At 41.6% G+C, this 24,586-nt stretch overlaps 1 protein-coding gene across 12 annotated transcripts in view; it reads left to right on the forward strand.

Annotated features, from left to right (window-relative positions):
- The window catches only part of PTPN13 (protein tyrosine phosphatase non-receptor type 13), a 186,926-nt gene that overhangs the window by 11,836 nt on the left and 150,504 nt on the right, over positions 1-24,586 (forward strand). The window contains exon 1 of one of the 12 annotated variants that reach the window (XM_073340598.1): positions 10,987-11,004. The exons of the other annotated variants lie outside the window; for them this stretch is intronic. The gene's annotated coding sequence lies outside the window, so the exon portion shown is untranslated. Of the gene's footprint in view, positions 1-10,986; positions 11,005-24,586 lie in introns of those variants that run through there. 12 annotated transcript variants of the gene reach the window in all.

A 24,586-nucleotide genomic window follows, 5' to 3' on the forward strand; every position in this document is an offset into this window, starting at 1 on the left:
TTTATCAATGATCTGGAAGAAAACATAAAATCATCACTGATACATTTTGCAGATGACATAGTTGAGGGAGTGGTAAATAATGAAGAGGACAGGTCACTTGGTAAGCAGAGTGCAAACAAACAGCATGTGTTTTAATACAGCTAAATGTTAAAAGAAAAGGAGTACTTGTGGCACCTTAGAGACTAACCAATTTATTTGAGCATAAGCTTTCGTGAGCTACAGCTCACTTCACTGGATGCATACTGTGGAAAGCGTAGAAGATCTTATTATGTACACACAAAGCGTGAAAAAATACCTCTTCCCACCCCACTCTCCTGCTGGTAATAGCTTATCTAAAGTGATCACTCTCCTTACAATGTGTATGATGATCAAGCAGGAGAGTGGGGTGGGAAGAGGTATTTTTTCATGCTTTGTGTGTATATAATAAGATCTTCTACGCTTTCCACAGTATGCATCCGACAAAGTGAGCTGTAGCTCACGAAAGCTTATGCTCAAATAAATTGGTTAGTCTCTAAGGTGCCACAAGTACTCCTTTTCTGTTTGCGAATACAGACTAACACGACTGTTACTCTGAAACCAGCTAAATGTTAAGTTATTCATCTTGGAACAAAGAATGCAGGGCATGTTTACAGGATGAGGGACTCTATCCTGGGAAAGAGTGACTCTGAAAAAGACTTGGGGATCATGGTAGATAATCAGCTGAACATGAGCTCCCAGTGTGATGCTGGCCAAAAGGGCTAATGATATTCTTGGATGTATAAACGGGGGAATCTCAAGCAGTAGGAAGATTATATTACCTCAGTATTTGGCACTGATGCAGCTGCTGCTGGAATGTTGTGTCTAGTTCTGGTGTCACAATTCAAGAAGAATGTTGGTAAATTGGAGAGGTTTGAGAGAAGAGACGCAAGAATGGTTTAAAAATTGGAAAACATGCCTTAAAGTGATAGACTAAGGAGTTCAACGTATTTAGTTTAACAAAGAGAAAGTTGGGGGACGGTTTGCACACAGTCTACAAGTACCTACATGAGGAACAAAAAGTTTGATAATGGGCTCTTCTCTCTAGTAGACAAAGATATAACAAAATCCACTGGCTAGAAGTTGACGCTAGACATATTCAGGCTGGAAATTAGGCACGCTTTTAACAGTGAGGGTATTTAACCATTGGAACAATTTACCAAGGGTTTTGATGGAGTCTCCATCATGAACAATTTTTAAACTGAGATCGGATGTTGTTCTTAAAGATGTGCTCTAGTTCAAACAGGAATTATTTCAGGGATCCTATGGCCAGTTTTATACAAGAGGTCAAACTGGATGACCACAGTGGTCCCTTTGGACCTTATAATCTATGAAAATAAAGCCCTCATACTTTGGTGGTGTGTGGAAGTATAAATCTCTAAAATGTAATATAAAAGGTCAGTGGTAAGCAATTCAGAAGGATTTGGAGAGACATAAATCAACTTGTTCTGTTGAGGAATAAGATTAGCATCTATTTGGGCTCTGCTGTTGTTCACCATACCAATTTTGCTTTGTAAAATTGCACTATGATGTTTAAAGTTCTAAACTTACTTAAACAAGCGGATGTCTTTTTTTGCCACACCCCAATTACCTGCAGCCAGTCCTCCTGGGAAGGACCTGAAAATGGAGAAAAAAAAATATGATACACTATTTAACAATGTCGGTTTGTTTTTCAAAGCATTTTGCAGACTTGAATAAATTATTTTCAGTGCCTGCTTTGCTCAGATTGGAGAAAATTGATGACTTTAAAAAATAGTTTGGGGAGCAGTTTAACGGCTTTATTTTATTAATCTGAATTACAAGTTACTTTTATTTTGAAGCATATTCTTTGAAGTTGGAAAGCATACTGTCACTCGCCCCAGTGTGAGATTCCTGCAGTACATACGCACAACAGTGTGTTTTCCCTTGTGCCGTATGTGCTGAAATAGGCAGATAGGTGGAAAAGGGTGCTTTCTAAAGTTTAAACTGAAATTTTAATTTCAGTTTTGATTTTATGATGCTAACACCATCTGAATGTGGTTTAATACTAATTATTAAGTAGCATAGAAAAAGACGAATTGAGTTTACAAATAGTGAACACGTTGTATGGATTAGCATTGTTACAAACTGTGCTAGTATTACGGGATGACCTTTGCTGTGCTTGACACTCATTGAGCTCTTTCACACACTTTAATTCCCTCCAACTGCCCTTTGCTGTGAGACTATTACAGATCACAGAATTTAACTTTTCACCCTCATTGGACTGAAAGTTGGTAAGTATGCTGATGTTACAAAATCTGCTTCCTTTGCTTCCCTCTTCGTTGGTTTTGGAAAAGTAGAAGAGAAACTACTGCCTGTCTAGACTAATAAAATAAAATTGTTAGTGCAGACAGTATTCATTTCAAGGCAAATGATGTATTTTCAATAATATGCTACCAAAGCCAGTAGAAGATTGCAACTGATATGCCAAGAGCTATTATGTTCCTAATGGAAGTGATGCTTTTTATGATACCGTTTCCAAAACACCCTACAGTATAGTACCTCAAAATATTTGCATAGAACTAGATTCTCTTTTTATTTTTTCCTTTCCTTAGTTTTATAACAAAAGTCTTAACTAGTGACTAGTGCCATTTTTGGTTCAGATAGAATGATACAAGGGGAGCAATGACCAATCTTGTAAGAGGCTTCTGGGTTTTGTACTCCTTCCTCAAATTGCTTTTTTAACTGGCAGGCAGAATGGCTGTATTTTTCCCCTCTTGTAAACAATGATTGTTGTTGAATGCAGTTCAGAGTTTGTAGTCATAACTACTGAATTCTGATTGTTTTGGGAGCCTGCCACTCTTGAGCACCTTTGCTGTTTTCAGCTGCGTTCTCCTCACCGTAGTAAACCAGGAGAAGGTAAAAGCCAGGTTGCTGACAGCTATAACTATCTATTTCATGTTTCTGCTGACAACTAAATGCTAATCTCTTCATCTTCAATTTTGGTGTGTACATGAAAAACACTTCCATTAAACTAATTTTTCCAGATGGTTTGGCATTGTTTGACTTCTAGTTTTGTGCAGTGACTCTCAGCCTTTCTAGACTACTGTACCCTTTCAAGAATTTGATTTGTCTTGCGTACCCCCAAGTTTTACCTCAGCTAAAAACTACTTGCTTACAAAATCAGACATTAAAAACACAGAAGTGTCACAACACACTGTTACTGAAAAATTGCTTACTTTCTCATTTTTACCATATAATTATAACATTAACAATTGGAATATAAATTTTGTACTTACATTTCACTGTATAGCGTAAAGAGCAGTATAAACAAGTTATTTGTATGAAATTTTAGTTGGTACTGACTTTGCTAGTGCTTTTTATGTAGCCTGTTGTAAAACTAGGCAAATATCTAGATGAGTTGATGTACCCCTGGAAGACCTCTGTGTACCCCCTGCAGTATGCATACCCTTGGTTGAGAATCACTGGATTTGTGTATGCAAAGTGCAATAATTTAAATAACTCAAATAAAAATATTTTCCTCTCAGTTAGTCCACAATGATCCATGTGAAAACTTACCTTTTAGCAACAAGTTATGTTATTGGTAGCAAATACTTCGGGACACACATTAATGCTAGCCTAGCCTAGCTGCACAGTAATTTAGTCTCCACAATATCACAATTAAATCCATTTTGTGCCCTCTCCCACCCCAATAAAATCATTTCTGACACACAGCCCCTCCCTTTTTCCCCTTTTACAAACATCATTTAATAAAATCTCTTTCTCCTCTCCTCTCTTCTGCCCTGTTCCCCAACTAATAACTTCTGGACTCTTTCCCCCATCCTAGACCAAATACATCCTGAGCTCCCCTTAAATATGTGAATTTGTAGATCCTTCTTTCTCTTTCCCCTCTGTAGTGAATGCTTGGTTCCTCTGACTAATGCATTCTGGGATTCCTCTCTTCCCCAAAGAAATGCATACTGGGAAGTACATACACGAAAACATTTTACCACACTTTGAGGTATATTGATACAGCTGGTCTACTTGTGTCTATTTAAAAAAATAGCTATCCTATTTCTGCAGATCTCGGCCAAATTGTGGGAGAGGGTGAAAGGGCAGATGAGACTTCATTCTGTGCAACATCTGTGACCACAACTGACCGTGCGATCACTGTTGCTGTTACAAAACAGGAGGCAATAGTACTGCTTTTTTCCCATTAGTACACTTAATCTAATAATTAATTCAATCAATACAGAACCATAGCAGGGATGGAAAAGCGGAGGTTTTGGTCGCCACCGACATGCACACATGACGTCACTGGAGTGGAGAGCGGTATTGTTTATCCCTTCGGCTTCTCATGTTTTCTTTTTAACTCTTTATAGGAAAACTGCTTTACAAGAAGTGAATGATAGTGAATAATTGAGACAGATATATTGACCTAACAAAGTCACATAATCATCCAGTCAGCCTGGACCGTAATGACGACTTAATACCCTTTGTCTGCAATATATAGTATAAAACAGTGGCTCTCAACCTTTGCAGACTGCTTTCAGGAGTCTGATTTGTCTTGCATGCACCCAAGTTTCACCTCACTTAAAAACAACTTGCTTATAAAATCACACATAAAAATACAGAAGTGTCATAGCACACTGTTACTGAAAAAATGCTTACTTTGTCATTTTTACCATATAAAATAAATCAATTGGAATATAAATATTGTGCTCGCATTTCAGTGTATAGCGCAGTATAAACAAGTCATTGTCTGTATGAAGTTGTAGTTTGTACTTACTTTGCTAATAGGGTTGCCAGGCATCCGGTTTTCGACCAGAACGCCTGGTCGAAAAGGGACCCTGGTGGCTCTGGTCAGCACTGCTGGTCAGCACTGCTGACCAGCCATTAAAAAGTATAGTTGGCAGCATGGCGAGGCTAAGGCTGGCCCATGCCTGCCATGGCTCTGCCCAGCTCCCGGAAGCGGCCAGCATGTCCCTGCGGCCCCTAGGTGGAGGGGCAATCAGGGAAGCTCCTTGTGCTGCCCCCGCCAGCCAGCGCCGGCTCCGCAGCTCCCATTGGCTGGGAAGCATGGCCAATGGGAGCTGTGGGGGTGGGGGATGGGGATGCGGGCATGAGCAACGCACAGAACCACCAGGCCCCTCCACTTAGGAGGAGCTGGACGTGCCGGCCTCTTCCAGGAGCTGCGCAGAGGTAGGGCAGACAAGGAGCCTGTCTTAGCCCCGCTGTACCGCCGACTGGGAGCTGCCTGAGGTAAGTGCTGCCCAGCTGGAGCCTACATCCCAAACCCACTCCTGTACCCCAACCCCCTACCCCAGGTGGGAACCCCCTCCAACACCCTGACTCCCTCCCAGAGTCCATACCCCAATCTCTTGCCCCAGCCCTGAGCCCCCTCCCACACCCAAACTCTTTCCTGGAGCCTGCACCCTGCACCCCTTCCTGCACTCCAACCCGCTGCCCCAGCCCTGAGCCCCCCCCTACACCCCAAACCCCTTGTTTCTGGCCCCACTCCAGAGCCTGCACCCCAACCCTCTGCCCCAGCCTTGATCCTCCTCCCGCACTCCAAACCCCTCGGCCCCAGCCTGGAGCATCCTCCTGCACCTCAAACCCCTAATCCCTGGCCCTACCCCAGAGTTCACACCCCGAGCCAGAGCCATCACCCCCTCCCGCACCCCAACCTCCTGCCTAAGCCCAGGAATGTGAGTGAGGGTGGGGGAAAGCGAGCGACAGAGGGAGGGGAGATGGAGTGTGTGGGGGCTGGGCCTCAGGCAAGGGGCGGGGCAGGGATGTTCAGTTTTGTGCTGTTGGAAAGTTGGCAAACCTATTGGCTAGTGCTTTTTACGTAGCTTGCTGTAAAACTAGGCAAATACCTAGGTGAGTTGATGTACCCCCGGAAGACCTCTGCGTACCCGCAGGGGTACGCGTAACCCTGGTTGAGAACCACTAGTATAAAATACATGTACTCTGTATGGTTGATGGGGCAAAAATTAATCTCTGTCTAGATTAAGTAGCTCAATACAGTTGCTTAGGGAATCCATTTTCTGAAACTTCAGGGATGGCAGGAATTACAGAAAAAAATGTTGTGAGTGTCAGACTTTCAATATTATGTTATGGAGGTTGTAAAGGATGGCTTGGGTTTTATTTTCCAGTTGCTTAAAATATGTCCACCAGTAGTTTTGTGTGCATATATGTGAATAAAAACAGTTCAACATGAGAGGTGGAAAAAAAAGAGCAACTGAAGGATTATTATAGCTATATATTTAAACTATGAAGTTTTCTTATCATTCAGTTTCCCGGAGTCTATTCTTGCTTCTATCTGACCTCTGGGAGTTTATCAGTGGGTGCCATACAGATGCCAACATCAATATCAGTTTGTTTTTCAAAGCAAATAGAAGACCTGAATAAATTATTTTTGGTCAGATTGAAGAAAATTTGATGTTCTCAATTCCAAAGCTCATGTATTTACAGTATTTTATTACTGTACGTTTTTGTAGTAATATCTCTTACTCTCTTGCGTCCCTTTCTGTTGACTTATATCACAGATATAATGTTTTATTTGGAATGGCTGGTAGCCACATAGCAAACTGAGTATTTTGTGGGTGCCAAAAGGAAGAGGGGAAAGTAGTGGCTTCAGTTCTTCATATATATTGCTGGGACACACAACTGAGTCTTAATGGGACTCGGGCGAAAAAACGTGAGTGCCGCAGTATTCTAGAATCCACCCAAAATGGAATGTAGAGAATATGTTTCTAGGTACCCTACATTATTGGCTACCCCAACAAATTAATATTTATTCTTTAGTTCTACATTTTACTAGGTTTTGAAATATTTGAGGATTGAGAAAAGACTTGGGCATCGCTTTCTCCAAGCATTCACTCAGTCCAAATTTGGACATTTTTATGCATGCGAATGGGAGGAAAATGAATGCTTGTTAAGAGACAATTTAATAAAAATAAATAAATAAAACACGCACCTGACACCCTTAAATGATTTGAGACTATGATTAAAATTTTCAAAGTGTGTATGTCTCCTTTGTAACGGTACTTTGGCTACTGATTCCTTCTTTCTTACCCACCCCCGAAATGACTGGTTTGCAGTCCCCTTAAAGCTTTAATTTGGGGGGGTGGAGGGAAAGGAGAGGCTTGCAAACCAATTCTCCTAGAAATACTAAAATACTTTTTCACAGTGCCTCCAGTAGACTTACTGTTTTTCTGTTTGTCTAAAAGGACTGTGAGTAATAAGTTTGAAAGATGATTGTGATTTAATAAGTATGTGGGATGGAAAAAATAAATCTAAAATCATATTTTCAGGACTAGAAGGAATTAAGATTGTCACATAAATTCCCTTCATATACAAAAAAGATGAAAGTGGGTATAAGTTTGAAATTGTAGCTCGTTGTATGCTGGAGAGGATGAGGACTTTCTTTGGTGCAGATATACATATTTGCTGTGTATACCCAAAGAAAATTCCTTCAGCAAATAAACTTATTTCATCTTGTCCCAAAGGAAGTTATTGCGTCTTACAGTCTATTACATTTGCTTGTTAGCTTACTGCTAGGCTGATGAAATACCAAAATGGATTTTTGAAGTTTACCCGCCATCATTCCCAATACAATGAAAGGTTATTACTGTTTCCGTAGTCAGGGAGAGGGAGATTTTAATGTGATGAAATTTGATTATTTTTAAGGAGGGGCAAGGGGATTGCATCTATAGTCTGATACAGCTAAGGGGAGTGACTGACTCTGTATAGGGGAACATGATGCTAGCTGTAATGACATGATTTCACAGGCGCAAACTATGTTCCTGATGAATTATGAAATGTTGTTAGGGGAGTTTCTATGCAAGTTGGGATATTTCCCTGGGTCCCTGTCTTTGGTGCCCCTTATGGACTCTCTTCACCACTGTATCCTCAGAGGCATGGGTCTGGAGGCTTACAGCAACTGCCCACTTATATATATTTCCACAGAGTTGCTATCCCTCAGCTCTTCTCCCTGTCTGCCTAAATGCATGCCCTTCAGAAGCCTCTTCTCCCATTGTTCATGCAGACAGGATTACAAGGAGAGGAGGACGATGCTTTGGTTCCTTCTCTCTGTGGGTTTTTGGTTCACTGTAGAGAAGTTTCCAGTAATTTATGTCCGTCCTGCGCAACCACGGGTGTATTATGACACTTTGTCCTGTAATTCTACGAATATGAAAGGATTTATCCATCTGAACATTGTGAAAAGTACCAGGATCTCTGCTTTCTGGCGACAGCAGGCCTGGCCTTGTGTCATGGTAGGAGGAGCTGGTGTTTTGTTTTTCCTGCTTTCTGGCAATGTGATCTTACAGCTAGCAATATGACATCTCCTGTAGTTTATTTGGCTCCACAGTCTCTCCAATTACCAAAATATTTTGGTGTAGACAAGTAGTCATACTCAAGGGTATAAATGTCTTTGTGATAGACTTGATAAAGACCCTTGTGCTTTTAAAAATGAATAATTTTAGGATACAATTAAAGCAAATAATTTAGAATGTCTTTCTGTCCACATTGTTTCTAAGATGGATACCCTTGTCATGGGCATCTGGAGTACATTAGTTACAATTTTGTCAACAAGTGACACTGAAATTACAGACTTTGTAATGAGTCTCTTATTCTGGTCCCAGTGCACGGCATCTGACAAAACCCTAAAGATCCTCTCCCCATCACTGTTTATCTTTCTAACCAGTTTTAACTCTGTTATTGCATTTTTGTAGATTTTTTGATATTTCAGCACGTTAGAAATCATGGGACATTCCAACTATTAGCATAACCAGAGGTCCTCAAAATAGGAAAATGTTGTATTAGAGTTTTGTATTACATTGTAAGGGTCCTCTCTAATACAGAACTTTCCTATTGTACTATTGCCAACTTGCTTCTGGTCAGCAAAGTCTGTACATGGAAGCTAATTACCAAAGACCAGCTTGTGATACCTGTATTTACATTGAATGTAGTACCTTATTCCACAAGTAGTGGTAGTGGGTGAAATCCTCGCTCCATTGAAGTCATTGGCAAAATTCCTACAGACTGCCATAGGTCCTAGGATTTCACCCAGTGACTCCAGTGGGACTATTTGTGGTGTAAAGTACTTGTTCATGAATAAGGGTATTGTAGTCTGGCCCTAAACTGACCCAAGTGTGCGTGTTTGTCTCTGTTGTAGTGTTCTGCCTCCTGCTCTAACAGAAGGAAACAGTATTGTTAATGACAGGTTTCAGAGTAGCAGCCGTGTTAGTCTGTATTCGCAAAAAGAAAAGGAGGACTTGTGGCACCTTAGAGACTAACCAATTTATTTGAGCATGAGCTTTCGTGAGCTACAGCTCACTTCATCGGGTGCAGTATTGTTAATGAAGATGAACATGACGCTTACCTTACAAAGCAACTGCAACCCCAAAATGATTTCAAAAGCCATATTTCCTAAGTAGCAAATAAAAATTGCATGCGATCAAAGATTTTATTGGCATCTGTAGAAAATACATTTGTATCAGTCCCTTTCCTTTGGGACAGATGAATCATAATTAAAAGCCATGGGGCATTACTAGTAGTAGAAATTCTTCCTTTGACAAACATAGTTTGATCTTGCTATATCAAGATTATCTGTATATCTTTGGTCATCAGAAGTTATTGGGAGGTCTTGTTCGTATGCTATAGTGGAAGTACAGCTCCATTTGCACTTTCAGTATATGAATTCTAATAGATTTAACTTAAACTACATTATCCAAAAATAAAAATGGGGACGAGCCCATCATGAATATGAAGTAGCATTTTTCTGTCATTTGTTAACTTTGAGTTGCTAATATATAATGAATACTGTTCAAAGTTAATCCTTATTATTGTTTGTTATTTGTATTACCATAATGCCTAGAAGTCATGAACCAGAAAGGGACCCCTTTGTGCTAGCCACATTGCATTCATCATCAGAAGATATCTTCTTTCTGACAGTGACGCATAATAAATTGCTGTGTTTTGCATCTGCAGTTGAATTGGCTACATCTTTACATTGAAAGCAAAGTCATTTTTGGTCTTCTTTCAATTTCTTGGCTCAATAACCAGAAATCTAATGATAATTTAAATTAGTGTCAGCAATAAATGGTAGATCCAGGATCTGTTTTTTTTTTTTTTTTTAAATATCCTATCACATCAAAAGGGAAGAGGGTTTGCAATCCCACAGCCAGAAAGTACAGTTAAAAGACAAAAAGGATCCTGTGTCTGTGTTTATTGTTGGCAGCATCTATATTTAGGATGAATCAGAGCTCAGCTCTATGTAACCCCCCCCCCCAAAAAAAAACACATTTGAAGGAGCAAAGTATCTAATGTAGCAACTGTTACATTATAAATAGGGCACCAAATTTTGCTAAGTCATAATTGCATAGTTCCCTGAAGTGCAGTGAATGATGACATGATGAATAATTCCCTGTTCTTACTCACTTGTGTAAATTTCGTACGGAGCCATATGTGCTGTATCAACTAATGTTTTAGTGCAAGATCATGATTTCCTATAGTCTTTCCAAGTCTTTGAGTAGCTTTGTCTTCTGATTAATCTAGAGCTAAAACCTCCTAATTGCAAGATTTAAGCTAGACAATTTAAGTCTCTCTGTAAGCTTTTGATCTCCACAAGGAAAGAGGGTTTAAAAAATTATTTACAACTAAAAAAGAACTTCCCATAAAGTGCCTTGTTCTTCAGGTATCCCAGAGATATGATACAAATTGTGATTTGGATAATGACCGTGCAGTTGGCCAGAAAAATGCCATAGATACGATAATGGTAGTGTCATATTTAATGTGCTGTTCTTAATACTAGTGCTGCTTAACACTTACAGTGCTTTACATCCACAGATCTGAAAGCACTTTACAAAGGTGGGTGAGCATTTCATAAGTCTGGATGTGGATTCTTTGTCAGTGAGGTGGAAAAAAACATCTGCTGTGTACTGTTGCATGCCAAAAGCCCATAGTAGTTGCCACTGGAAAAGTCTACAGTTGACCAGCAGTTGCCAGACCATGGCAAATGAGGTACTGAGTGTGGCTTTTATGCTCTACTGTAGTACAAATATTAGCTATTTAGGTAAATGCTGAACTACATCAGTCCAGAACCCTGACTCCAACTGTGGCTAGTGCCAGATGTTTCAGACAGAATTGCAGGAAACCCTATAGTGAACAGTTGTGGAGTAATTTGCCCATCAAGAATTACTTCCTCATCCCAGGCAATTAGTGGTTGGAGTGTGCCTTGAAGCATGAAAGTTTGTATCCCCCTTATAAATGTGTATGATATTTAATCTGTGTATCTCTCCTGTGACTCATTATGCATGTAAATGTTGCCATTTATATCTGGAATTACCTTTTGACTTCATCTAGTTTATTTTTTCATGACGGTAGAGTAAATTTATTTGTTGAGATTCGGACCTTTTGAGTATCAGTTGACACTATTTCAAAAATGCACTTTAAGGCTGACATTTAAATTTGTTAGTCTCTAACGTGCTACAAGCTTTCTTCTCTGACACTAGCTAATTTCTGTTGTAGAAAAACTGTTCTTTTCCATGCTTACATAGGGTATGTCTACACTACGAAATTAGGTCAAATTTATAGAAGTCAGTTTCGTAGAAAGCGTTTTTATACAGTCGATCGTGTGTGTCCCCACACAAATGCTCTAAGTGCATGTAGTCGGCGAAGTGTGTCCACAGTACCGAGGCAACCGTCGACTTCCGGAGCGTTGCACTGTGGGTAGCTATCCCACAGTTCCCGCAGTCTCCGCCGCCCATTTGAATTCTGGGTAGAAATCCCAGTGCCTGATGGGGCTAAAACATTGTCACGGGTGGTTCTGGGTACATATCGTCAGGCCCCCGTTCCCTCCTTCCCTCCCTCCCTCCCTCCATGAAAGCAAGGGCAGACAATCATTTTGCGCCTTGTTTCTTGAGTTACTTGTGCAGACGCCATACCATGGCAAGCATGGAGCCCACTCAGCTAACCGTCACCGTATGTCTCCTGGGTGCTGGCAGACGTGGTACTGCATTGCTACGCAGCAGCAGTTTATTGCCTTTTGGCAGCAGACAGTGCAGTATGACTGGTAGCCGTTGGCGACGTAGTCCTGGGTGCTCTTTTAACCGGGCGCCTGGGCAAACATGGGAGTGACTCAGCCAGGCGTTTCCCTTGTTTCGTCTCGTGGCGATTGAGTCCTACTGGCAGTACACTGTCGTTTAATCTGCAGCTAGCAGAAGATGATGGCCAGTAGTCATACTGCACCGTCTTCTGCCGAACACCCAGGAGAAGACGATGGCTAGTGGTCGTAATGCACAGTCTGCTGCCAGCAAGATGCATAAAGATAGATGAAGTGGCTCAAAACAAGAAATAGACCAGGTTTGTTTTGTATTCATTTTCTCCTCCACCCCTCCCTCTGTGAAATCAACAGCCTGCTAAACCCAGTTTTGAGTTCTATCCTTGAGGTTTTGAGCTCTATCCTTGAGGGGGCCATTCAGTTTCTCGCAAAGCCACCGCCTTTGTTGATTTTAATTCCCTGTAAGCCAACCCTGTAAGCCATGTCATCAGTCGCCCCTCCCTCCGTCAGGGCAATGGCAGACAATCGTTCCGCGTCTTTTTTCTGTGCAGACGCCATACCACGGCAAGCATGGAGCCCGCTCAGATCACTGTGGCAATTAGGAGCACATTAAATACCACACGCATTATCCAGCAGTAAATGCAGCAGCGAACCTGGCAAAGTGAAACTGGGCAAGTAGGTGACGTCAGCGCACTGACGAGAGTGATGAGGACATGGACACAGTCTTCTCTCAAAGCACGGGCCCTGGCAATGTGGGCATCATGGTGCTAATGGGGCAGGCTCATGCGGTGGAACGCCGATTCTGGGCCCGGGAAACAAACACAGACTGGTGGGACCGCATAGTGTTGCAGGTCTGGGATGATTCCCAGTGGCTGCAAAACTTTTGCATGTGTAAGGGCACTTTCATGGAACTTTGTGACTTGCTTTCCCCTGCCCTGAGGCGCAAGAATACCAACATGAGAGCAGCCCTCATGGTTGAGAAACAAGTGGCAATAGCCCTGTGGAAGCTTGCAAAGCCAGACAGCTACCGGTCAGTCGGGAATCAATTTGGAGTGGGCAAATCTACTGTTGGGGCTGCTGTGATGCAAGTAGCCAACGCAGTCAAAGATCTGCTGATATCAAGGGTAGTGACTCTGGGAAATGTGCAGGTCACGGTGGATGGCTTTGCTGCAGTGGGATTCCTTAACTGTGGTGGGGCCATAGATGGAACCCATATTCCTGTCTTGGCGCCGGAGCACCAAGCCGGCGAGTACATAAACCGCAAGGGGTGCTTTTCAGTAGTGCTGCAAACACTGGTGGATCACAAGGGACGTTTCCCCAACATCAATGTGGGATAGCCGGGATACGTACATGATGCTCGCATCTTCAGGAACTCTGGTCTGTTTCAAAAGCTGCAGGAAGGGGCTTTATTCCCAGACCAGAAAATAACCATTGGGGATGTTGAAATGCCTATAGTTATCCTTGGGGACCTAGCCTACCCCTTAATGCCATGGCTCATGAAGCCGTACACAGGCAGCCTGGACAGTAGTCAGGAGCTGTTCAACTACAGGCTGAGCAAGTGCAGAATGGTGGTAGAATGTGCATTTGGACGTTTAAAAGCGCGCTGGCGCAGTTTACTGACTCGGTTAGACCTCAGCGAAACCAATATTCCCACTGTTATTACTGCTTGCTGTGCGCTCCACAATATCTGTGCTAGTAAGGGGGAGACGTTTATGGCGGGGTGGGAGGTTGATGCAAATCGCCTGGCTGCTGGTTACGCACAGCCAGACACCAGGGTGGTTAGAAGAGCACAGGGGGGCGTGGTGCGCATCAGAGAAGCTTCGAAAACCAGTTTCATGACTGGCCGGGCTACGGTGTGAAAGTTCTGTTTGTTTCTCCTTGATAAAACCCCCCACCCCTTGGTTCACTCTACTTCCCTGTAAGCTAACCACCCTCTCCTCCTCCCTTCGATCACTGCTTTCAGAGGCAATAAAGTAATTGTTGCTTCATATTCATGCATTCTTTATTAATTCATCACACAAATAGGGGGATAACTACCAAGGTAGCCCAGGAGGGGTGGTGGAGGAGGGAAGGACAAGGCCACACAGCACTTTAAAAGTTTAAACTTTAAAACTTATTGAATGCCAGCCTTCTGTTGCTTGGGCAATCCTCTGGGGTGGAGTGGCCGGAGGCCCCCCCACCGCGTTCTTGGGCATATGGGTGAGGAGGCTATGGAACTTGAGGAGGAGGGAGGTTGGTTACACAAGGGCTGTAGAGGCGGTCTGTGCTCCTGCTGCCTTTCCTGCAGCTCAACCATACGCTGGAGCATATTAGTTTGATCCTCCAGCAGCCTCAGCATTGAATCCTGCCTTCTCTCATCATGCTGCCGCCACCTTTCAGCTTCAGCCCTTTCTTCAGCCTGCCACTTACTCTCTTCAGCCCGCCACCTTTCCTCCCGGTCATTTTGTGCTTTCCTGCATGCATTTGTCTATGCTCTGTCAGTGTGGGAGGACAGCATGAGCTCAGAGAACATTTCTTCGCGAGTGCATTTTTTTCGCCTTCTGATCTTCGCTAGCCTCTGGGAAGGAGAAGATCCTGTAATAGTTGAAACATATGCAGCTGGTCGAGGAAAAAAAAAAGGGACAGTGGTATTTAAAAAGACACATTTTCTAGAACAATGGGTACACTCTTTCACGGTAAACCTTGCTGTTAACATTACATACATAACACATGTGCTTTCGTTCCAAGGTCGCATTTTGCCTCCCCACAGCGCGTGGCTAGCCCCTCCACCCTCCCCGTGGCTAACAGCGGGGAACATTTCTGTTCAGCCACAGGCAAACAGCCCAGCAGGAACGGGCACCTCTGAATGTCCCCTTAAGAAAAGCACCCTATTTCAACCAGGTGACCATGAATGATATCTCTCTCCTGAGGATAACACAGAGAGATAAAGAACAGATGTTGTTTGAACGCCAGCAAACATACACTGCACTGCTTTGTTCTACAATGATTCCTGAGTAAGTGCTACTGGCCTGGAGTGGTAAAGTGTCCTGCCATGGTGGATGGAATAAGGCTGCCCTCCCCAGAAACCTTTTGCAAAGGCTTTGGGAGTATATCTAGGAGAGCCATGAATGCCAGGGCAAATTAATCGTTAAACATGCTTGTTTTTAAACTATGTATAGTATTTTAAAAGGTACACTCACCAGAGGTCCCTTCTCTGCCTGTTGGGTCCGGGAGGCAGCCTTGGGTAGGTCCGGGATGCAGCCTTGGGTGGGTTCGGGGGTACTGGTTTCAGGTCCAGGGTGAGAAATAGTTCCTGGCTGTTGGGAAAACCAGTTTCTCCACTTGCTTGCTGTGAGCTATCTACAACCTCATCATCATCCTCTTCCTCATCCCCAAAACCTGCTTCCATGTTGCCTCCATCTCCCTTGAAGAAGTCAAACAACACGGCTGGGGTAGTGGTGGCTGAACCCCCCTAAAATGGCATGCAGCTCATCATAGAAGCGGCATGTTTTGGGCTCTGACCCAGAGCGGCCGTTCGCCTCTCTGGTTTTCTGGTAGGCTTGCCTCAGCTCCTCACGCGGCACTGCTTTGGGTCCCTGTTATGGCCTCTGTCCTTCATGCCTTGGGAGATTTTGACAAATGTTTTGGCATTTCGAAAATTGGAACGTAGTTCTGATAGCACAGATTCCTCTTCCCTACAGCAATCAGATCCCGTACCTCCCGTTCGGTCCATGCTGGAGCTCTTTTGCGATTCTGGGACTCCATCATGGTCACCTCTGCTGATGAGCTCTGCATGGTCACCTGCAGCTTGCCATGCTGGCCAAACAGGAAATGGAAATTCAAAAGTTTGCAGGCCTTTTCCTGTCTACCTGGCCAGTGCATCTGAGTTGAGAGCGCTGTCCAGAGCGGTCACAATGGAGCACTCTGGGATAGCTCCTGGGGGCCAATACCATCTAATTGCGTCCACAGTACCCCAAATTCGACCCAGCAAGGCCGATTTCAGCGCTAATCCCCTTGTCGGGGGTGGAGTAAGAAAATCGATTTTAAGAGCCCTTTAAGTCGAAAAAAAGGGCTTCGTCATGTGGATGGGTGCAAAGTTAAATTGATTTAACGCAACTAAATTCGACCTCAACTCCTAGTGCAGACCAGGGCCTAGAGATGTTTCCCTTGCAGCAAATTGGATGTAAAATTAAGCTGAAGTACAAAATGCGACCTATTGCAAAACTTAGACTATTTCTTAATAATTTGATTGCTATCTTAAAGGGGCATGAAATTCCAGTTATTATGTATAGCTTCAGTGAACACAATAGCTGTGTTTTGAGGGTGTGTATTTACCCTTGTGTTAGTGGTGGTAATGAGACATTTCCTACTGAAGGAAGAATGATATAAATATCAGAGTTGTAGAGTGGCTAAAAACAGGCTGAAATTTTAAAACAAGAGTTCCCATTTAGTCGAACTTGTGTTTATAAAGCAATATGACTTGGGAAGAAGGTGGTTGTTTACAGTAATGTAGAAAGAAATGGAACTGTTCCTGCTTAAAGATTATGCGTCCAAGGTGGTTGTAAAATTTATTTTTTTTCTTTTTTCAAATGTATAAGAACCTAGAAACCTTCCCATTTATAATTGTATATAAGATGAAAAGCCCAGAAGAATTGAAGTGAGTGATGTGAAAATAATTGACCATGCTTTGCGCTTCAACTTGTGAAAAAGTGTAGTTAGCCAGGTTTCAGAGTAACAGCCGTGTTAAGAGACTAAGGTGCCACAAGTACTCCTTTTCTTTTTGTAGTTAGCCAGTTACTTCAACATTTGCAACTTTGCTGAAATCCTTACTTATTCCTATATCAATTCTTGTCATGATATTTTTTTCTAAATATTTACTTTACAAACTTCAGAGAGTATGAATTTTTTTTCATTTCTCCAGCTAGTGAGACCCAGTCACTTTACCCATCTCAAATGAATTCAAAATCCACTTTATGGTTCTAAAACAACTTCCACTGCACCTCACCCTGCTTTCTTAGTTAGATCTTCTTGGTCTGTCCCCTTCTGCAACTTTCTACATTCGGGGGTAAGCATGCAAGAATACTTGCATCTTTACCACTTCTACTCTCTTTGTACAGAGTAGCCCACTTCTGCCCTGTACATAATATTCCATTCTGCATGTATGAGTTTTATATCCTCTTGTACAAAGGTAGAGTGTGCAGAATCAAGCCTTGAAGGAAGAGCTCTTTAGGTGGACAGTATGGACTATAACTAGTTGTCATGGGCCAAGCTAATCTTGTCATGTGCTTAATTTGTCATTACAACAAGAATGAACCGTAATGTCTGTGAACTGAGTCAAAGAACAGACATCCTCCGCACCGTGTTGTTTTCCCTTGAAATGGCTTCTGTGGGACTTCCCTTGTGAATAAGTGTTATTAAATGTGAGTGAAGGTCATACAGTCTATCCCTGAATCAGCAAAAGGCCTTTTGCTTCCTGTGTACCAGCCTAACTGGTGGCAACGACAGTCCAATTTATGTTAGGAAAGAAGATAAAAGTTCCTGGCAGTGTTCAAAGTAAATTTTTTTAGACGTGAGTGAGGTTCAGTTGTTTGTGACTGAATCATGTGCCTGATAGACCTAATACTGTGACCTGATTGTGTAGCTTATTTGGCACCTTTTTCTCATGTTAAGTATGTGGTAGGATCAAATTCCATGTCTCTTGGGAAAGTACAGCATGTTCCTATTCAAGGATAACATTCCTAGGAGAACTCCTGATGGTCTCTTCTTCTGTCCCACCTATTCCCACACCTTCAACCCTCTAAGAAATTGCTCTGGCTCAGAGTAAAAATCCTCACCATTCACTTACCAATCTGATTTGCTTTCAAGAAGTGTTAGTCATTTAGGGTCAGATTCCTCTTTGGGCAATCTAGAGTTATTCACATATCTAGGAGTTTCCTTGGAAGAGTCTTAGGAAGGCAATTATACTGTACATTTCTAAACACTAAACAATAAACTGGTTCTACCTCGTTAAACTAGGTACCAGTGCCAGGACCCTATACTTGCAGTGCCATGCAGAGGAGAGGGAGGTTAGTTTCTGGACAAAGGAAAAACTGATTCCACAGCCCTAGTTTATCTGGTGGTACCGAATCTATTTAAAATGCTTGCAGACTCCTGCTGTAAAGCTGTCTTTGGTCAAAAACCTTAATAAGCTTTCTAGGCTCCCTATTGAGAACTAAAACTCATGGCTGACAGCTCCGAAAATAGACCTACAGTTCTGGCCCATTAAAACCCCTCCTGTCTTTCAAGACTATGTCCTATGCTGCAAAATGAATTAAATAAAAATGAGTTCCTATATGAAAGGCACTACACTCCTTCCTGACGGGTAGAATTTTAGAGAGCTAGAATTGAAGTCTTACCAGTCGGTGCTTCTCATTTCCTTTAGAATGTCTCTCTCCTATGGATTCCTTTGACGTGATTAATGGAACAGAGTGGGAGTAAGAAATTATGAACCAGTAGCTTGTCAAGTGTCTGTGCTCTTTACTTCGTGTAACTAGGTCCGTTATTACATAAATTGGTAAATGGAGTCAGATCCTTGCCTGTGTACCTAACTTTCGCCAGAGGTGTGCAAGTTTCTGTCTGTGTCATTTAGAGAATGGAGTGCTGGCAGCCCTGCTCAGGAATGGAGCTCAGTTCTCTGAAGGTAATCCCTTTTGGAAAGCAGAGTTACTCTCCATAAGAAGGCTGTAACCCTTTGCATCTGAATGTCGGATTTCTTCAGCGAAATACTTGATACAGATTTTAAAGTACAGTGGGGTGTGGGTGTAAAATACCATTTATTTCTGAAACTTATTTGACGTGTGATATAAGTAACTATGAATTTGGTCTTTGCTGTGTATCTATCCTTTACATTTCTAAGAACTCAGCCTGCATTTAGAGAGTACAGTCATCTTATTTTCAGAGGAGGAACAATACGTAAAGAAGAGAAATACACATTGAGGATTTTGAAAGAAGCTTTATTTTTTGTTCTTTTTGTTGCTGTCCCTAATGTAAAATAAGTCTTAGATTTAGAGTGCATGTTTTTTCCCTTTGTTTGAGGAAACATGGTATTGAGCATCCTGAACTTTTAAAACTCCCTCTTTGGTCCTAAAAGAAGAAAATTTTCTTTTTTATACCTTTGCTCAAAAAGTTCAAGTAACTGAAATCCAAGTTTATGCCCTTTCCCCAGGACAGAAACTCACTCCTTTCTGTAGTAGAGCAAAGGAACTGGAATCAAAAGATAACGTTTCACCCTCCTTACTAGAAGCTATAGCGCTCTTCCGTGAGAAATGATGGCATATCACTAAAGACATATGGGTCCCATCCATGACCACATATAATGTTGTACCGAATTATTTTTTCCCTTTGCACACCAAATATCATGTCCCTCTGAAAACTTCTATTTCCAGCTTCTCGCCAAAGAAACAGAACAAGTTACAGCAACCTGACCACTGTCCACACTGGCACTATGTCAGCAGGAGATGCTCTCCTGCTGACATTGCTTCTGCCTCTCAGAGAGGTGGAGAAATTATGCTGATAGGAGAGCTCTCTCCTGTTGGCATAGAGTATCTTCACCAGACGTGGTACAGGGGCTCAGTTGCATCAATGCAACTGTGCCAGTGTAGCACGTCTAGTGCAGACTAGCCCTAAGGATGACATCATTAGTCCCTAATAGATTATGAACCGCTATAGAGTAATATGGCTTGTCTGCACTGGAAAGTTATACCAGTATAACCTAAGATGTGAATTTAAACTGATATAATTACACTGGTATAATGCCCTGTGTGGACATTCTTATTCCAGAATAAGAGTGGCTTTTTCAGTTTAATTTATGTGTGTTTGAAAGGAATTTAAGCAAAACTGAAAAAAGCCACTCTTATTCTAGAATAAATTTGTCCATGTGGGGAGTTATATCGGTTTAACTAACCTAGTATAATTATACTGGGTAACTAGTAAAATTTTCCTGTGTAGACAAGCCCTTAGTCTACTTTAATACATTTTGAGTGAATGGATAAGTCTGTGGATGAAACTGGTATTCGGTACTCTCCACTTAATTTGGAACTTGCTTGTTCAGAGGATCTGTGCTGGGACACTGAACTTAGTGATCCATTGTACTTCTGCCTACTTATTCTAGTGTACCAATCACTGTTATTTTAGTCATAGGCACCTAATAAATACCATAGACTGATTGGAAGATAATAGTAACCACTGCTTCACAGGGATGCCATCAGGTCATTAGTGATGTTTAAATATTTTCTGTGTGTCACTTTCAAGCTGGTTCTGTTAATTAACAATACCTGTCAGTTCTCCTTCATCTGTGAAACAAGCAGAAACATGTACAAATTATATGGCCGGTTCTTTTTCCTAGTTAAAATGGAAGGAGCAAGGTGCACATAATGGGCTGCCGCCCCAAGGTTGTCTTTCAGCAGGGATCTGTCCCTATCCTAGTACAGACAGTGCCACTTCCCAACTCCATGGGCCAGTCTAGGAAGATAGACTGGTTTAAGTGAGTGATTTAAATAAAAAAAAATCCGATCCAATTTTTTATTTTTATTTTTTGGTCAAAAATGATGATCAGTTTTCATCCAACCCTGCTGTCTAGGATCATTGCAGTCTCTGTAGCTTCATGGACAGAAGCATTACAATAGTGTCCACACCTAACCATTAAGAGGGATTCCTAGGGATAGAGTGACACCCATTTTCTCTACAAAGATTATACTCTATGTTGTGGAAAGTTGCATAGTACATGATTATTACTGCATCAACAGGTTACTTGTTGTGTAGTGCATATTATTCTAGCCTGTAATTATTTCATGCAGCATTAGAATAGTGATTGTTTGTTTTTTTTGTAGAAGCTATTTAATGAGATGATATAATTGGCTCATCTGCCTATTTAAAAAGGGTTACCATTACTAACCGGTCTTCCCAGTTCTGTTAGTCACTTTCATTTACTGGATTTCCATTAGTCAGAGGCACTCTGTTCCTTCTCAGCAATTAAAAAAAAAGTTGCTTATGAAAAACACACCTAGGGAGACATGCCTCTTCGTAGCTGACTCCACCTCTATGGAGTCAATCACCACCAAAATAAGGGAGTTGCCCAAGATTCTTACGCTGAAGATTAAACTCGAGATGGCTACAAGTCATACTGTTATTCACATTTACAAGGATTAAGTTTACTTTGTAGTCATAATTATGTAGCGTTCTGAATAGCGTTGGTGTGCTAGATGTGAAATGTCATCTTCGCTGAGCATCTTTGACACTTGATGTGTGAAAGAACGTTGTGCAGTCGTCTCCTAAAAGACATGACTCACATGAGAATGGTACACAGCTTGGAGTGGATTTGCTAGTTTTGCTCCACATGAAGCACCAAATAAACAAGTTTATCTTGTTCTGGTGAGAGTGTATGGAAGAGAAAAGGGAAGGAGTGTATTGCTGGCAGCAGTACTTGCCAACCTTCCATTGTGGGGTAAGTTCTGTGCCAAAGGCTGACCTCGCTCCCCCATCAACCAGAAGAGAAAGCTCATGCTTCTAGAGCAACATAAAGAAAGAGTATCTTGGAAATGCAAGCCTCAACTCCAAGCATGGCACATTCTGCTCTCTAAAACTCCAGATGTTGGAGATGAAGGCTTGCAAGAAAATGTCTGAGGCTTGCAGTGAATGTCTTTCAAAGAGTATCACTGCATGGCTCCGCTGAGTATACCAGCAGTGTTTATACACCCTGGATGTGCACTTTGCCAGTCTTCATCCCATTTAAAAAAAAAATTGCAGAAGCCCCCCATTCTACATTCAAACAGAAGCTTAGATTACCCACTATCAGTCCTGTTCCACTGAGCTCTCACTCAGAGGAAGAGGTGTTTGATTTCAAAGAAACCTTCCTCATATCCCTCAAAGATTATCCAAGGAAGATGGATGTACCTTGTTCGTAGTGTTTGTTAAACTCTGCATCTGCCTACAAGGGGGAAAATGAGAAACAAATATTGAACTTTGCTGGACAAATATACAAGGAAAGGCTTTCTTTTTACTCCCACACTTTAAAAACTGATTGAATTACCAATGATCGTTGCAGTGGCCACCAGTAAGGGAACAGTATGCATTAAAATAAATAATAATCTTACTTACACAGGTAATTAATAAGAGCAAAAGGTACCAGAGAAGATTGTTGGTTGGTCATCAAAACTCTGAATTACTGAAATCCATGGGAGTTGTTAATAGAGAGGAAAAGCTGCAATGTCATCTTGGAGCCTATAACTCTTAAGGGTTATGACAGATGGAGGGAGAGAAACTTTTTTTTTCTCCCATTCCCGAATAGAGTGAAAGTACTGGATTTTGTACAAGTTCTTCCACTTCATCCCTAAAGAGGGTAAAGGAAAAGTTGAGCCACCTATTATGCATTTTCCTGAAAAAAATGGGCTAATTATTAAAAATGTGAATGTGTTTGGACTTAGCACATGTATTTACCATGATTGTATGTGTGAATTGGGTATTTGAACAACAAAATTCCTGATTTGTTTGTGCAATCAGTGTATGTAAATTAGGCATGTAATCTCTTGTGCACACATCTAGGCATACTCGTATCTCATATCTCGTATCTTCACAGGATACTGTGCCACATCCACAGTAACTTTTTCCCAGGTTCCTCACTTTGCCATATTGTCAGAAACTACATTGAGAGGGGGACAAACTCAAACATACTGACACATTCCATTCCTTGAAGATGATGCGGGAGGGGAGTTGGTCAACACAAATGCAGAATGTTCTGCAATTATAGGCCACGAGATTAGCTCCAAAATATTAGGCCCCACAATATTAATGGGGGGAATTTCAAAGGTGCTGAGCACCTGCAGTCAGTGCTTAATTTGCAATTAAAGAGGTGCCAGGGCTCAAGCAATTAGATGCTGTAGCTCAAGCCATTTTTTTACATTCATAACTGACATGGGAAGCCTTGAGGTGCCAGGGCTATGAACTGCCAAGACCAGAGGTGCCAGCCTGGCACAAATTAAGCACTGCCTGAAGCTCCCATTGCCTTCAACGGGGTTTGAAGATGATCAGCTCATCTGAAAATTGGGCCAAATGTGTATTTAGGTACCTAAATATAAATGTAGGAACTTAATTTATAGGCACCCAATTTTTTACCCCACTGTTATAATAAGCTTTCCCTTGCTGTGTTGCTTCTTGCGGGTCTTTAATCTAAAAAGAGAAAGAAGTGGGGAGAGGTCTATGAAGTTAACCTGTGGCTAAGAGAAGAACAGCTTTGCTGTGGATAGTAGTGTCAACCAATTTTTGTTGGTACACATGCAGTTTGTTCTCTTATTCTAAGTGTAATGCAGAATATGGTACAGAAGAAAAGTTTGGAATTCGGGCTTTTATATAAATGAATTGAGGGTTTTTTTGTTTTGTCAATCTGTGGGTCATTTAGGACAGACCTAAAACACAGAGAATCTCTTTATTAGTACTTCTTTTCTTTTTTTTAATGACATCAAATGGAAAAGAATATTTAAATCCAGAGTAGTTCTATGGCTGAGATGAAATGATGATCCAGAAACTCTAACATCATTCCCAAATACAAGATTTACACAAATTTTAGCACCATTGGAACATCTGTTGCACACATTTTTTGGCAGTGCAAATTGATGACAAAATTCCGTGAACAATATATTAAGGTCAAAATTCAAAACAGGAGGACATATCATACATGGACTCATATAATACATGGACTAAGTAGTAGTTTCACTTTCTGAAGTGACTGTTCAATTCCACTTTTAAAGTTGTAGTCTCTAATATATATATTTGAGAACTACTTGACAAAATTGTCTATAATTGGCTTCAACAGTGAGATTTATGAAAATGGTTCCTGCCCTTATGACTGGTATAAAGTGTTCAAACAAAACAAAGATGTACAGAGTGTGCACTGAATCAGGCATGTGCCATTTTAAAATGTTCTCGCTTCGCCATTCTCAGCGGGTATCTCAGACTTTTATTTCAAATTCAGGATGCAGAAGAAGAAATGGGGAAACATAGGTAGGAGAAGAAATGAGAACCTCAAGAGAAAATCTTCACTTACTGACCTACACATACAATAATGCAGATGCAGTCTTGGGACCTATGGGGAATAAACCCATAAGGCAAAGTTATTTTGAAGATTATGTGAGCTGGAGATAATAGCCTCTATGTGTCTCTGAGTGGAATGATAAAAGCTGCTGTAATAAGCTCTGCTAGCTACTTTACATTCGACAATTAAAAGCAAGTGAGGAGACTGACTAGTCAATTAAAAATATAGTAGCAAAAATAATTTTGCGTTAGGCTTTATGGTTACCTAAAGCAAATGTGGTAACCTTTTTTTCTCCTCCCTTCCTGGGCCCTTTGCTAACATGAACAAGGTTGCTAAAAATAAACTGTAGAGGGACTAATTTACACAGCCCAGGAAACATGTATCAGGTGGTAAAAAAAAAATTTCAGGGACTATCAGCCTTGGTTGGATTAGAATCAGTGACTCAAGTGAAAGGCTCCAGATCCCGCTGCCGTTAATTCCGTATATACATGTCAGTACAA

Source organism: Lepidochelys kempii, chromosome 4 (assembly GCF_965140265.1).
Source record: "Lepidochelys kempii isolate rLepKem1 chromosome 4, rLepKem1.hap2, whole genome shotgun sequence".
Lineage (NCBI taxonomy): Eukaryota > Metazoa > Chordata > Testudines > Cheloniidae > Lepidochelys > Lepidochelys kempii.